This window comes from Capra hircus, chromosome 25 (genome assembly GCF_001704415.2).
Source record: "Capra hircus breed San Clemente chromosome 25, ASM170441v1, whole genome shotgun sequence".
Taxonomy (NCBI): Eukaryota; Metazoa; Chordata; class Mammalia; order Artiodactyla; family Bovidae; genus Capra; species Capra hircus.
This window is the reverse complement of record NC_030832.1, coordinates 36,007,330-36,021,390: the sequence shown is the minus strand read 5'-3', so window position 1 is coordinate 36,021,390 and position 14,061 is coordinate 36,007,330. Positions and strand designations below refer to the sequence as shown.

At 53.9% G+C, this 14,061-nt stretch overlaps 1 long non-coding RNA gene across 1 annotated transcript; it reads right to left on the bottom strand.

Moving 5' to 3' along the window:
- Window positions 6,881-10,875, bottom strand: LOC106503586. Its single transcript, XR_001297267.2, has 3 exons — window positions 10,729-10,875; window positions 8,450-8,597; window positions 6,881-7,856 (listed from the first exon to the last, which is right to left on the bottom strand). It is a non-coding gene; the product is annotated as an uncharacterized LOC106503586 (long non-coding RNA).

Here is a 14,061-nt window from a genome sequence, read left to right as displayed (position 1 = left end):
CATTGGAAAAAAACTCTGATGCTGGGAGGGATTGGGGGCAGGAGGAGAAGGGGACGACCGAGGATGAGATGGCTGGATGGCATCACGGACTCGATGGACGTGAATCTAAGTGAACTCCGGGAGATGGTGATGGACAGGGAGGCCTGGCGTGCTGCGATTCATGGGGTCGCAAAGAGTTGGACACGACTGAGTGACTGAACTGAACTGAACTGAACTGATTTGCCAAATGGTGGCTCTCAAGTCCATCGTTCTTTCTCCATGCATTAGTCGGAATTCCACTAAAAGGAAAAGAAAAGCAGGGTATCCACGCAACGGAAAATGGTCTGCAGCGATCAAAATAGTCTGCTGTATACATTGTAAATCACATGCCAGATAAGGGACTTGTATCTAGGATATATATATATTAAAAAAAAATCCTTCCAACTCAATAATAAAAAGATGAATAACACATTTGGGGGATTTTTTATTATTTCTTATTATTTTATTTTTGGCTACACTGGATCTTCATTGCTGCATGCCAGCTTTCTCTAGTCAAGAGGATCAGGAGGGCTACACTCTAGCTGTGGTGTGAGGGCCTCCCATCGAGGTGGCTTCCCTCGTTGCAGAGCACAGGTTCTAGGGTGCAAGGGCTTCACACCCTTCACACTTGTGCACCCTTCACACTTGTGGCTTGTGGGCTCAGTAGTTGTGGCACACAGACTTTTAGTTGCCCTGTAGTATGTGGATTGCATGGTACATGAATTATATCCCAATAGAGCTGTTATTTAAAACACACACACAAGGCTTCCCTGATGGCTCAGGGGTAAAGAATCTGCCTGCCAATACAAGAGACACGAGTTCGATCCCTGAGCCAGGAAGATCCCACCTGCCAAGGAGCGACTCAGCCCGTGCGCCACGGCTATTGAACCTGTACTCTAGAGCCCGGGAGCCACAACTATCGAACCCAGTACACCTTAAGGCCTGTGCTCTTCAACAAGAGGAGCCAACAACAAGACCCACACCGCAACCAGAAAGTAAGCCCTGCCCTCTGCGACTAGAGAAAGGCCCGCACAGCAACAAGGACCCAGCACAGACAAAAATAAATAAACAGAATTATTTGAAAAATAAAAATAAAACACACACACAATAGCAGCAACCCTCTTGCAGCCTCAGGGGAGGAAGAGGCCTCCACATACCCGCTCAGCCCAGCCAGCTCCACTCCTGCCTCCAGCAGCCGCTCTTTCCCTGCGAAAGTTACTTGCTCCCAACAAGCCAAGCAGAAAAACAGCACTCTCAGGCTGAGCCAAACCAGCACCAACTGGACAGAGTTTCTCACGATTCAGACTAGGGAGATTTAAAGGACTTCCCTGGTGGTCCAGCGGCTAAGACCTCCACCGTAGGAGGCAAGGGTTCGATTCCTGGTCAGGGAACTAAGATCCCACATGCTCCTCCTCCCCCTAAAAAAACATCCCAAATTCCTACCCTAGACTAGAGAGATTCACAGGTGCATTTTGATCAGCTATCTCTCCCGCCCCTGGTGAACTATCCTGAGCCAGACTGTGGTTTTGTGACTAGAAGTCCGAGGTCATGAATCAACACCATCTACTTATCGAGGCCAAAGGCTGCGGTCACAGAGACTGTAGAAGGAACAACTCATATTTCTTGGCGCCTTCACGCCAGAGGGCTGGGCCGCACCCCAGGGCCACGGGAGGCTGCGCTCAGGAACCTGCCCGACTAACCACACACCGCCCAGGGCCATAGCTTCCCCGCCGCCGCCACGGCTGTGCCGCCATCACGGGTGTGCCCCTCGGAGCCTGGCAGTCTAATTCTCCACTCACTGGGCCAGTGACTCCTGGTGGGTGACTGAGGCCATGCCAGGCCAGCGCTGGGCTCCCTGGCTTTCATTCTCTCACTCTTGTTTGCATAGTGTTGTAAAACACAACGCCACGAGAAGTGAGACAAGTGGGAGACGGGGGTTAAAAAGTACAAACTTCCATCCATAAAATAAATAAATTCTTGGGATGGAGTGTACAGTGTGGGGACTATTGTTAATCAAACATTTGGAAGATGCTAACAGAATAGGTCTTAAAATTTTCATCCCAGGACTTTCCTGGTGGTCCAGTAGTTGAGACTGTGCTTCCACTGCAGAGGGCGTGGGTTCGATCCCTGGTCAGGGCACTAAGATCCCACATACCATGCGGAGAGGCCAAAGTTTTCATCCCAAGAAAAAAATTTTGTAACTAAGTAGTGATGGAGGTTAACTAGTCTTCTCCTGATGATTACATTGCAATATATACAAATATCAAATTACTATATTGTACACCTGAAACTAATCCAATGTTACCGGTCATTATATCTAAAACAAACAAACAAAAAACACAGCTCAAATCAGGACCCCTTCCTTGGGTTAAAGCCCTTCCCAGGATGAAGACAAGGTTCCTGAGTTTGGCCTGATGTGTCTTCTGGAAACCCCACCAGCTCAGGGACTTCCCAGCTCACGGCCACCACAGTCTCCTCATTTCCGACCACACTGGCCTTATTCCAGCTCCTCCAGTTCCCCTGCCCCCTCTCCCCTCCAGGCCCCCGGACAACCTAGTAGTTAATTCACTCTGTCTCAAGTCTCCTGCTAAAGAGAGTTTACGGAAGCCTTCTCGGGTGCCCCAGGACTCCTGCACATCTTTCCGACACCGGTCAGCATGTTAATGTCGGTGAGATTTTTAATGTCTGTCTCCCCACCCGGGCTGTGCACCCCCTGAGGGCAGAGGCCTGTCTGCTTCACCCATACTGACACCCACCTCAGCTGGCCCAGAGCCTGGCACATGGCAGTGATTCAAAAAGCCTCGTAGGACTTCCCTGGTGGTCCAGTGGTTAAAAATCTGTCTGCCAATGCAGGGGTCACGGGTTCAACTCTTGGCCCAAGAAGATTCCACATGCCGAGAGGCAGCTAAGCCCGTGAGCTGCAAGTTCTGAGCCTGTGATCTAGAGCCACGCTCCACAGCAAGAGAAGCCGCTGCAATGGGAAGCCCCTTATAGGAAGTAGAGAGCAGGCCCCGCTCGCCGCAGCTAGAGAAAGCCTGTGCACAGCAACAAAGACCCAGAGCAGCCGAAAACAGAAACAGGAGGGAAAATGTTAAAAGCCCTGTAGACAGAATGAAAGAACGTTGTTTTAAACTTTCCATGAAGCCCATTCTCACGTTCAGCTTCCTAAATTTTCCCATTCTCCTCAAACACAGATCAGATCACAGCCCTTCTGTGCCTGGAACCCTCCAAAGGCTTCCCACCGTGAGGATAATAAAATCCAAACTCCTTGCCTTGATGGACAGGGTCCTGCCCAGCCTGGGCCCTGCACCTCTCTCTTGGATCGTTAGGGGAAGGCCCTGGAGGGTGATAAGCGGAGAAAGGTCTTGACTTCTGAGCTGCCACTTTGACCTCTTTATGCCCTTTGACCTCTCCAGTTCATTTCCACCTTGTGCCAGATCAGTCATAAAACAGGGCCAGCGCTGAGCAGGAAGAGTCACCTGCCAGCTGCCCAGGGGTCTGCTCCCCTGAGAGACAGCAAGAGGTGGATGGTGGGTGCCGGCTGTCCTGGTGCAAAGGAGTGTCTTATCCCTGACATTGTTCAGAACTGCCAACCTATGCTGGCAATAACAGAGCAAGTGATAACAGAGCAAGCCGACTGAGTCAGTTTTGTTGTTACTAAATTCTCTACAGATAAGGCACCTCCTTAACACCTGCACCTAGGGTCCCCCACTTAGCATGTCACTGCTTTTGGGGACCACGTCCACCATTCACTCCCCTCTCCATCAAGCACAGGACGAGGGAGGCTGCAATCTCCAGTCCATCCCTTAAGGGCTGTCTGATGTAGGACCAGGCGGACATGGGCATGGGTTTTATGTCACCCCTTAAGGCTGGGCAGGACAGTCATTTCCTGCCAGGTAGGGGAGTGGGGACTCAGTGCTGTGATCACACAGCAGGAATTCAAGCAGCGACAGGCTCTCTGGATCTGGGCTTGCGGAAGGGCTCTGCCATCCCCATAGGATCTGTTGGCTTCCTCTGTGATAAGCCCAGGCGTTCTGGATCCTTCTTTTGAGCCCTTGTAGAGGCGGAGAGGATGCTGGGCGATGGTGCTGACAGAGGGGGAGGTGGGTGGGAGCGAAACAGGAAGAGCCTCTGAACATTATTCCCGGCTATTCCCTCTACCGGGCACTCCCTTCGCCCCTGACCTATATACATCTCACCCTCATATCAGGGAGGCCGAGTTCTCTGCGTTTTTCTTCAGTTGTGTAAACTGGGCCAGAGTTATAGCCAGTGGGGAGTCAGCTGGTCAGACTGGGGGTGGGGGCGGGATGAGAGGGGTCTGTGCCACTTTCCTTGTTGGTTCCAGTCGGCTGGAAGGCCTCTGTGCCCCCCAGCAATGGAGCTGGAACAAAGGGCAGCAAGAAGGAGCAGCAGGGGACTTCACTGGTGGTCCAGTGGCTAAGACTCCGAGCTCCCAATGCAGGAGGGCCCAGGTTCAATCCCTGGTCAGGGAATTAGATCCCAAACTAAGAGTCTGCATGGCACAACCAATGATCCCACCTGCCAAGATGAAGACCTCCACAGCCAAATAAATAAATAGTTTAAAAGAAGAAGAAGAAGAGGCAGGATAGGGGCTCTGCTCTCAGAAGGGTCAGATGAGAGAGCCTGAGTCATCGCTAGTTCGGCAGTGGAAATCCTGTGAACTGTGAAACTTCATCAGAAACACCGTGAAGGAAACCCTGCCCAAATAGGCAGAGAAACTTTGGCCAGGAAAACAGTTTCTGCAGGGGGATTCAAGACAGATCTAGCCACTCACATCCAGCCCTGGTGAGGGGCCTACCACTGGCCCAGGCCTAAGCACACACATTTTGATTCACTTTGTCCTCACCCCAACCCTTGGAGGGGAGGACCACTTATGCCCATTTTACAGATGGGGGAACTGAGGCTCAGAGAAAGGCTATAACTCCCAGGAGGAAGCCAGGTTCTCAGCCTTCTAGCCCAGGGCTCTTTTCAGGGAAACACAAACTCTGACCTTCCCAGCGCACCCCCACTACCCCCACTGGTTCCCTACACAAGCCTCCTCCCCTCCATGGTCTCCCAGAGAGAAACATGATCTGATCGACATTTTTTTTTTTTTTTTGGATTGACATGTTTTAATTACTCAGGCTGCTGTGTGAAGGACGGATGGCAGGTAGAGGGACTGTGACTGCTCCAACATGCAGGCAATGGAGGATGGCAGAGGAGACCGGGGTGGTGGCCGTGGAGATGGTGACCAGTGGATGAGGCCTATCTTGGAGCTGAAACTTACACAGTGTAATGTCAAGTTAGAGGAATAAGGGGTAGGAGAAGGAGGTGTCAGGACCCCAGGCGACAGGACCCCAAGTTTCTGGCCTGAGCAATTTGGTAGAGGGCGGTGATATTTCCATTTTAAAAATGTGGCCACATCGCACGGATCGAGAGATCTTAGTTCCCCAACCAGATATTGAACCTGGGCTCTCAGCAGTAAAAGCAGCAAGTCCTAACCACTGGACCACCAGGGAATCCCCAGTGGTGATATTTCCTGCGAGGAGAAAGAGTAACAAGTGAGTTCACGACACGGGGAATTGGGCCCCGACCCCTGAGCTTCCCTGATAGCTCAGATGGTAAAGAACCCATCTACAATGCAGGAGACCTGGGTTCGATTCCTGGGTCGGTAAGACCCCCTGGAAAAGGGAATGGCAACCCACTCCAGGATTCTTGCCTGGAGAATCCCATGGACAGAGGAGCCTGGCGGGCTACAGCCCATGGGGTCGCAATCAGAGATGACTGAGTGACTAACGCAACCAGCAACGACATCCCTGGAGTTAGACAGGAAGAGGTGCTGGGGCTGCGAGCTGTGTGGTCTGGCTCAGGGCTGAGTGCCAGTGGGTCAGAGGATGGATGCACGACTAGAGGGGCCAGATGGGGGCCAGATGGGCACGCGGGTGCTGTTGCTAGGGGCCTGAACCTTGGAGTCACGCTTAGAGGACCTAGGAGGTGAGACTCTCCGTGTAGAGAGACCTCACATCTTGCTCTTCCTCCTTGAGGATGCAGAACTCCAGGGCCACTGAGGACTTCCACTGACATTCCTGCAGTCTCAGGGAGAGAACAGGCATTGGTGCAGGCAAGGGGGATCGAGGTGATGTGGGCCAGCCCCTGGCGGGGAGGAGAGAGGGAGGCAGGGGTGTGTGGCCTGGGAGCCCCTTCCTCAGTCTGTGTGCACAGCTGTCCAGGCCGAGCTGGGCAGTGAGTCACTGGCTGCCCTCTATCCCTCTTCCTCCCGGGGAGGGTGCCTTGTTAAGGCAGGGAACTCAGTGACCGAGTCCTGGCCCTGGGGACCCTCCTCTTTTCTCCCTCCCCCCCTCCCTCCTCCCGTGCTTCTCAGAGCCTCTTGAAGAGCACCCCTGCACCTAGAATGTCCTCTCCTCCCTGCTCCCTCCCTGCCGCCTCCCAGGGCCTACATCCCTTTCCCCTCCCTTCTTCGACATCCCCCATCTGAATGAGTGGCCATCTCTCTCTTCTCCATGCCCACCACCCCACCCCACATCACAGCCTATAGGAGAGCATCCATTTCCGGTCCCACACTAGATGGTGATGGCTGAGGAAACATCCTGGGTAGCACTGGCATCTTTTCACCCTCGCACCCTGCACAGAAGCAGGTGCTGAATCAGTGTCCGGTGTGTTCAATTAAAACTGCTTGATTTGGGACTTTCCCGGCAGTCCAGTAGTTAAGACTCGGCACTTCCGCGGCAGGGGGCACAGGTTTGATCCCTGGTCAGAAAACTAAGATTCCGAGTGCCACACTGTGGGGCCAAAAGATAAATAAAAATTTAAAAATACAATACAAATAAATAGTAAAAATATTTAAAGTGCTTGATTCATAGTTCTCAAGCTCTGATTAAGACCTCTCTCTCTCTCTCCTTTTCCTCTGAGATGATGGTGTCCAGGCTGGGGGTTGGAGGGCTTCTTCTCCAGGAAATTTGCCCCAGCTCCAGATGGTTAAGGAATTCTTTTTTTCTTTTCCTCACCCAGTTCCAGGTCTGCAAAGTGCACCACCCAGCCTTTCCTCAAGCCTTGCTGAGCCATGGTGCTCACCGTATGGCAGGCACCGAGCTAGCCTCTCGGCCTGAGTTATCTTGGTGAGTCCTCTCAGCACCCCCGTGACGTGGTTGAGGGGGTACGTTCAGAAAAGTCAGGGGACTCAGGAGGGTCACTGACTTCTCAAGGACACTCAGCAACCACACAGTGACCAGTCTGGCCTCGGGGCCTCCACTCCCAGTCACTGCCTTCACGTGCCACTTGGAGGGACCTGGGCAGGACCCAGAGCATCACGGGAGGAGATGATAATGACAGTCGCTCAGCTCCCCAGCCCCGCCCCCTGGCAGGTGTACCTCGATCCCCTCTCTGTGATGCCCCCATCCCAGGCCAGCCCAAGAGCCAAAAGCACAGCGTCTCCAGCCTGGGACAGAGAGATGCAACCCTCACATCGACACCAGTAACGGTTTACCCACTTGGCTTCCTGTTAGGTTTTGTTCTTCCTTCCCCGAAGGGGTGTCTCTTATCTTAAACTTCTTAGGGGGTTTTTGGTGCCGGTTGTTTACTGTTCAGTGACAGCTGGTGCCAGAACCAGCCTCTTGGGACAAGCAAGGCGGAGCCAAGCAAGTCACCTGCATGGCTGCAGGGTCCACGTTGGATGGGACATGCCAGGGCCCATACAATCAAGGACCCCGTCCAGCTGCCCTGCCGTGTCAGGCTCCGTCTTCCACATGGGGTTGACTTGGGCCAGTGGAAGTGAGTTGGCCTGTCCTGAGCTCCTCCAGCTGCGGGGAAGAGGCAGGGAGCTGCAAAAAAAAAAAAAAAAAAAAAAATCCACCAAGTAGATAACTAAGAGGCACTGGGTCTCCTGGGCTCAGGGACTTGTTATGGTCTGTGAATTAGGACCTCTGGGTTCTTTGTGACAAAGCAAAGTGAGAAATTGGCTACAGAAACTTACGCCTCCTACTTCCTTGGGTAAAGACCTCCTGTCGCCGGGGGCTAGGAGCTCCATCGGACCCCATCGCCCAGTTCTAACAAGCGTCCTTCAATCTCCTGGGCTCTACCCTGTCCTTATCAATTTGCTCAGAACCCTTGGTGGTCTGGGGCCACATCCATACCTAGCCATCCTCATCTCTCCCAGACACCAGAGCCCTTCCTCAGCCTCACTCAGCATTGCCAGGCTGCCCGCCCTTCCTCCTATCGGCTCCTGTCCCCAGATGCCCATCCACCTAAGATACACCACCTCCTGACCAAACATTACTCTGCCTCCCACTCTGGGAGGCTAGGGTCTGGATTCCTGATCACCGGTCACTGGAGGTCAGCCAGCTCCCAAGCCCCCTGAATAGCCCTCAGGGGCTGTCCAGGGTCCACGTTCAAGGTCGACCCAGATCTGACTAACCTTGAACCTCTGTCCCGTTCTCCCAAGCTGTGCATGTAAGAACAGATGCGACGAATGAGCAGGGAGGTAGAGATGAGTTGGGTCCAACTGGAAGAAACTCCCGTACACCAGGGATGGAGGCATGGCCTCGGACTGGGTTGGCCAAACTCTGACCAGGGATGGAAAAGGAGATTTTTTTTGACTTGTTATCTTGAAACAGATTCCTTCTGCCAGGGAGAGCTCATGGAACCAGAACCCTGGAGTCCAGACTTTAGTTCAGGCAATGAAAACTCAGAGGAAGGGCCCAGATGGAATCGCAACAGCGTGACCACTCTAGAACTCTGAGATTCTGGAAAGAAGGCAGTGCCTGAGAGAATCATGGAATTTCTCAGATGTTGCCACAGATCACGGCCGTGTAGCAGGTGAGGTGTTAAGTGAAAACGCAACACCTGAGGAGGGAGGAGACCGTGTGAGAGCCAGGTGGCCGTCTTCAGTGCCTCTGCTGCCTGGCTGCCCCCACTGCCCAACACACCTGCACACACGCACTTGCACAACCAGGCAGGGAAGTGCTACCCAGGAGGTGATTGAGGGAGGACAGAGGAGAGCAAGGGATGGAGAGACAGCTGCAAATGCAGAAACCGGTGCTCACAAACTGCACTGTGAAGACACAGGTGGGGACCGCACGTGCCCAGGACCATGGGTAAGATGGGGACACCAAGGCCCCGGGGAGTGGAAGGAAAACTGACTTGTTTGAAAGTTTCTGAAGTCACTCATCCGCTTTCCCATTCATTCCTTCAGCAAACATTTATTGAGCATCTTCTAGGTTCCCTGGTGCTCAGATGGTAAAGAATCTGCCTGCATTGCAGGAGACTCGAGTTCGATCCCTGGGTGGGGAAGATCCCCTGGAGGAGGGTAGGGCAACCCACTCTAGTATTCTTGCCTGGAGACTTCCATGGACAGAGGAGTCTGGTGGGCTACAGTGATGGGGTCGCAAAAGAGTTGGAAACAACTGAATGACTAACACGTCACTTTCACTTTCGCTAGGTTCATAGTCCATCTCAGAGCTAAGAGCAGATTCTGGGGCCAAATGGCCTGAGTTCAAATTCTTGCTCTGCTTCCTCCCCACCCCCTACCCCTACCCCACCTCGCCCCATCCTGCCACCCGACTTATGTTTACTGTTGGAAAATACATATCACACCAAATCTACGATCTGAAGCATTTTTCAATGAGTGCTTGATCAGTCCGTGCAAAGGGATGGTCTGTGCTCCTGACTCCACCTAGCAATATGGTTTCCAGTGTTTTCTGTCTCCTGGGGGACAAAGGCTGGGAGGGACATAATACTGTGGATAGAAACCCCGGGACCACGGGCTTGTCCCAGCTGAGCCTCTCTTGGGCAAGTGGGCTTCGTGTGTGTGTGTGTGTGTGTGTGTGTGTGTGTGTGGTGTGTGTGTGTGTGTGTGGTGTGTGTGTGTGTGGTGTGTGTGTGTGTGTGTGTGTGTGGTGGGGGTGGGTGAGTCCCCAGGGAATAGTCCCTGCACTTCGCTCCTGCACCTCCCCAGCCTCCCCTCTAACTTTGAAAAGCTCAGAGGTTGGGCCACCTGCGAAGTGACTCTGGGAGGGGGCGGGGGTGGACTGGACCCCATGCTGACCACTCTGAGATGCAAATCCCCAGGGGGAAGTTGATGAGTGGTGGGAATCAGGGCTAGGGGGCTTTAGGGGAGCCAAGGCCTGAGGGAGGGAGGGCTGTGATGAAGACCTAAGAGGTGAGAATGGCCAGAAATACGAAGCCTGGAGGGACAAGGTCACCTCTCCCACTGAGAACAGAGGGTCCCCTGCTCTCCTCTGCAGGGACAGAGCAGTGTGTTCAGGAAGGTGGGTTTGGCCTGGCTCAGGAGACAATCATTCACCCAGAAGACGTCAGGGGCTCTGGAATGTGGAGGGAATGCAATGACAGGGGCCTGGCAACCCGCAGGAGGCAATGAGGGCCCCGCCCCATCCCCACCAGAAGCCTGGTCCTTCTCATTCCACCAGCGACACTCACAGGATCACAGGTGACTAGAAGGGGACTCTCCGAATGTCCCCACTGGAAGGGCCCTTCCAGTGGACAAAAAAAAAAAAATCCGCAACCATCTGTGCTACAGACTGGGGGAAACTGAGGCTCAAAGAGGTGGTCCCAGCCCCTCCCCACCCCCACCCCGACATTCCACCCCCACCCCGGCGTGCAGTCCTGCTTTGCCCCGCCAGGCAGGTCCCCTAAGGGAAACCCTCTTAAAGAGTTTTTCCTTTCGCGTGAACTCACCGCCTCCATCCAGCGGCGCGGTCTCAAAGGTGAACATCCCTTAAATGCGTTACAGATGTTCCTCCTCGCATTTTTGGCTACCGCGGCGCGGCGCGCCTGGAGCGGAGGCGGCCACCGCGCGATCCAGGCCGCGTTTTCCGTCCCGCCCGCCAACTTTTTCAAGCTGTAGTTATTTGATAATGATTTTTTTTTTAACCTCTCCCAATAATTGTTATCCTCCCCGCCCGCCCGGTGCAGCTCAGGTGATGGGCACAGGACTGCAGACGCCTCCTCCTTCCCCGGATGCGGAGCTCCCGCCCCAGCCGAGAAGCCACTGTCCAGGCGCCTTCTGCAAAGCCAAGGTCGAAGTCCGTGTCTGACCCAGCCCGGCCGGCAGGACGACCCCTGACTGCCCACAGTGAGGCCTCTGCAGAACCCAGCACCCTCCTCCTCCCCTCCCGCCCCGCCCCCACCCTGCAGCCCACTGTCCAGGGTGTATGGCTGTCTGATGGATGAGTGCTGGGCCCAGCGTTTCATGCTGCAAACATTTATTAGGCACCGACTGTATTCACAGGCCCTCTAGCAGAGTGCTGGCCTCAAACACAAGCAAGATCAGCCTTTGCCCTCAGGGATCCCTGTCCAGAGGAGACTGGGGCCACACACCCCTTATCTGGGAAGACTAGAGGGGTATCCAGGGTGGGATTCCAGACAGAAGCAGCTCAGAGCGGCAGGGCTGTACCAGGAGGGCTCAGCTCCCGACAGAACTCCCCCCAGCCCCCATCACCTGCAAAGGGTCACCACCAGCCTGGAGGAAGGCTCACTCAGAGCCTTTTCTAAGAAACTGCGTGCTCAGTCACTCAGTCGTGTCCGACTCTTTGCAACCCCATGGACTGCAGCCCACCAGGCTCCTCCGCCCATGGGATTTTCCAGGCAAGAGTACTGAAGTGGGTCGCCAGTGCCTTCTCCTTCTAAGAAGCTACAGGGCTCAAAAAATTGAGTCCTCCAGGTGGGGTAGGCAGGGTCAGGGCCCAGGCTCTCTGAAGCCACCCAAGCAGACAGCTGAGAGGCAGGCCCTGGACAGAAGCACTGAATCTGTTTGGAGTTTGCCCCTCAAAGGGAGGAGCTGGCTGGGGAGCTGAGCACCTGCCTCCCCACCTGAGGATCACATGTGTTTTTGATGCTAAACCACAGTGGCTTGAGCGGAGCCTTTTGCCGGGTTAATGAGTCCACGTTCAGCTTGGTTACACCCCCAGAGAGCCCGAAGTGCTTTCCTTAACCCTGGATTAAGCTTAAGTTTTAAAATGAATACATTTGAGGTGGAATTTGGGCAGCCAGCAGCAGGGGGTGAAAGAGGAGGAAATGAAAGGTGAAAATGGCAGAGGCGCAGGGATGGGGGTGCTGGGAAGACTGGGGTGCTGGCTGGGGGCTGGTGCTCCAGAAAGGGGTGTCCTTGGGCAAAATCAGGGAGCAGGGTGGGGAGGAGGTGTGGCAGTAGTCTCAGTGTCTGGAGAGGATTTTCTGGGGTGCCTGGGGGGCCCCAACTTGCTCACTGATAGTGGTTCCTCATCCTTTACTAGGTAAAACCAGTCTCTCAGGATGGCTTCATGGGCCTCCTCCGCGGTCCGTCCTTTACACAGACCGGTACCAGCTCCTGCCTTGGCCTGGTCAGAGCAGTAGAGCTGATGCACTCCCTGCCCAGGAATCACTCTGGGTTCAGAGAAAGCAGTAGAGTTGTAACAGCAAGGGAATTCCCTGGCAGCCCAATGGTTAGGACTTGCACTGCTTTTCACTGCTGGGTGCTGGATTCGACCAGTTGAGAACTAAGATCCCCCATAAGCGGAGCAGGGTGAAAACAAAAAATTACCCGCCCTCCACCCTGGGTGCCTCCTCCAGCCTGAGCACACCTCCATTACTCCCTGGTCCTAACACCCCCACGTTGCACTTTCTTACACCCTTCTGTGGACTGCCTCCCCACACACCCCCACCAGGAGCTCAAATACTCATTCACATTTTCTGCCCAATTTCCACTCAGCGAGTAACAGGTAACACCTGAACTTTTCCATAAGGCACCAGCAGGACCAAAAAACAAAGACAGAAAAAGAAAAAGTTTGCTGTATTTTCCTTGCCCTCAAATATTCTGAGATGATCAACTCTTCTCTTCGTATTTGTCCACCACTGCTAAGCCTCAATGTAAATTCTGTTGATACTTGTGATTCCATAAATGGCATATTAAATTCATCATTTGACAGTTTAACTGGCAGCCACCTAATAAATTTATTTTTCAGTTCTATTTTAAAAAATCCAACATTTTCAAATCAGAAAATCTAGAAAGAACTTTTTGATTCTTCACATGTGTATAAGTTTTATGATTTAGGGTTTTAAATAGCTTTCACTATTTTCAATTTTCTATGGGCGGGGCATATCACCTGCCCAGTATGGTAGTTGTCCAAGGCCCAGATCAGAGATGCCTCCTCCAGGAAGCCTGCCAGGCTCCCCAGGCTGGGTCAGGTTCCCTCAGCCCCTGGACTTCCACTGTGGCCACGCCAGCACACAGTCTGTTTGTGAATCTCTCTCCCTCGCTGTGAGCCTGTGGGTGCAAGAAGTGGGGTGTCATTCTTCCTAGTGTCCCAACAGTGCAAAGAAGCTGTCAGGAATGGTTGGGGAACTGAACACCCATCTACGGGATTTCCCTCCTGCTCCAGCTTGTGGCTCTGAGTCTTTCTGGGATGAGGTGTGCCCAGCTGACTCTTTGCAACCCTGCCCACCCCCCACTCCCTGCACCCCCAGTGGGTATTAGGACCTTCTGTGGAACCTTGGACAAATCCCCGTCTTCCTGTCTCCCTGGGGCAGCCGCAGCCTTCACATCATCTCCCAGAGACGTCTCCCCTTCCAGTGTAGCCTGGAGGAGGGGGATCATATGCAGGGTCGGAGGCCCCTTTGTCTGCACAGAGGCAGGATTTATCTCAGTTTGGGGAGGTCCGGGGCCCCGGAGTCCTAGATCATCATTAGTTCCATCAAAGAGGCGGCTGTGATCTGAAGGGGCAAGATGCATCGTGTCCAAATTGGAAACAGCCTGGTGGGCTCTGGGGCAGGAACCCAGGCGGGGAGAGGGCTCGGGCTGCCCTGGGGGAGCCCGGGACACCGGCGGAGTCCCACAGACAGTGCACAGGAAGAGGAGGAGGAGGGAAGGGAAAACATTCCGCTCGGGCTCCAGGGAAGAGAGCCGCGCAAGATGGAGCAGAGCCAAGCCTGTAAGTCAGCGCGACCTCCCCAAGGAGGCAGGAGGAGGTTGGGGTGGGGAGGAAGCGATCCTGCTCACGAGACAAGGGCCTACTGTGTGTCTGCCCCCCACAC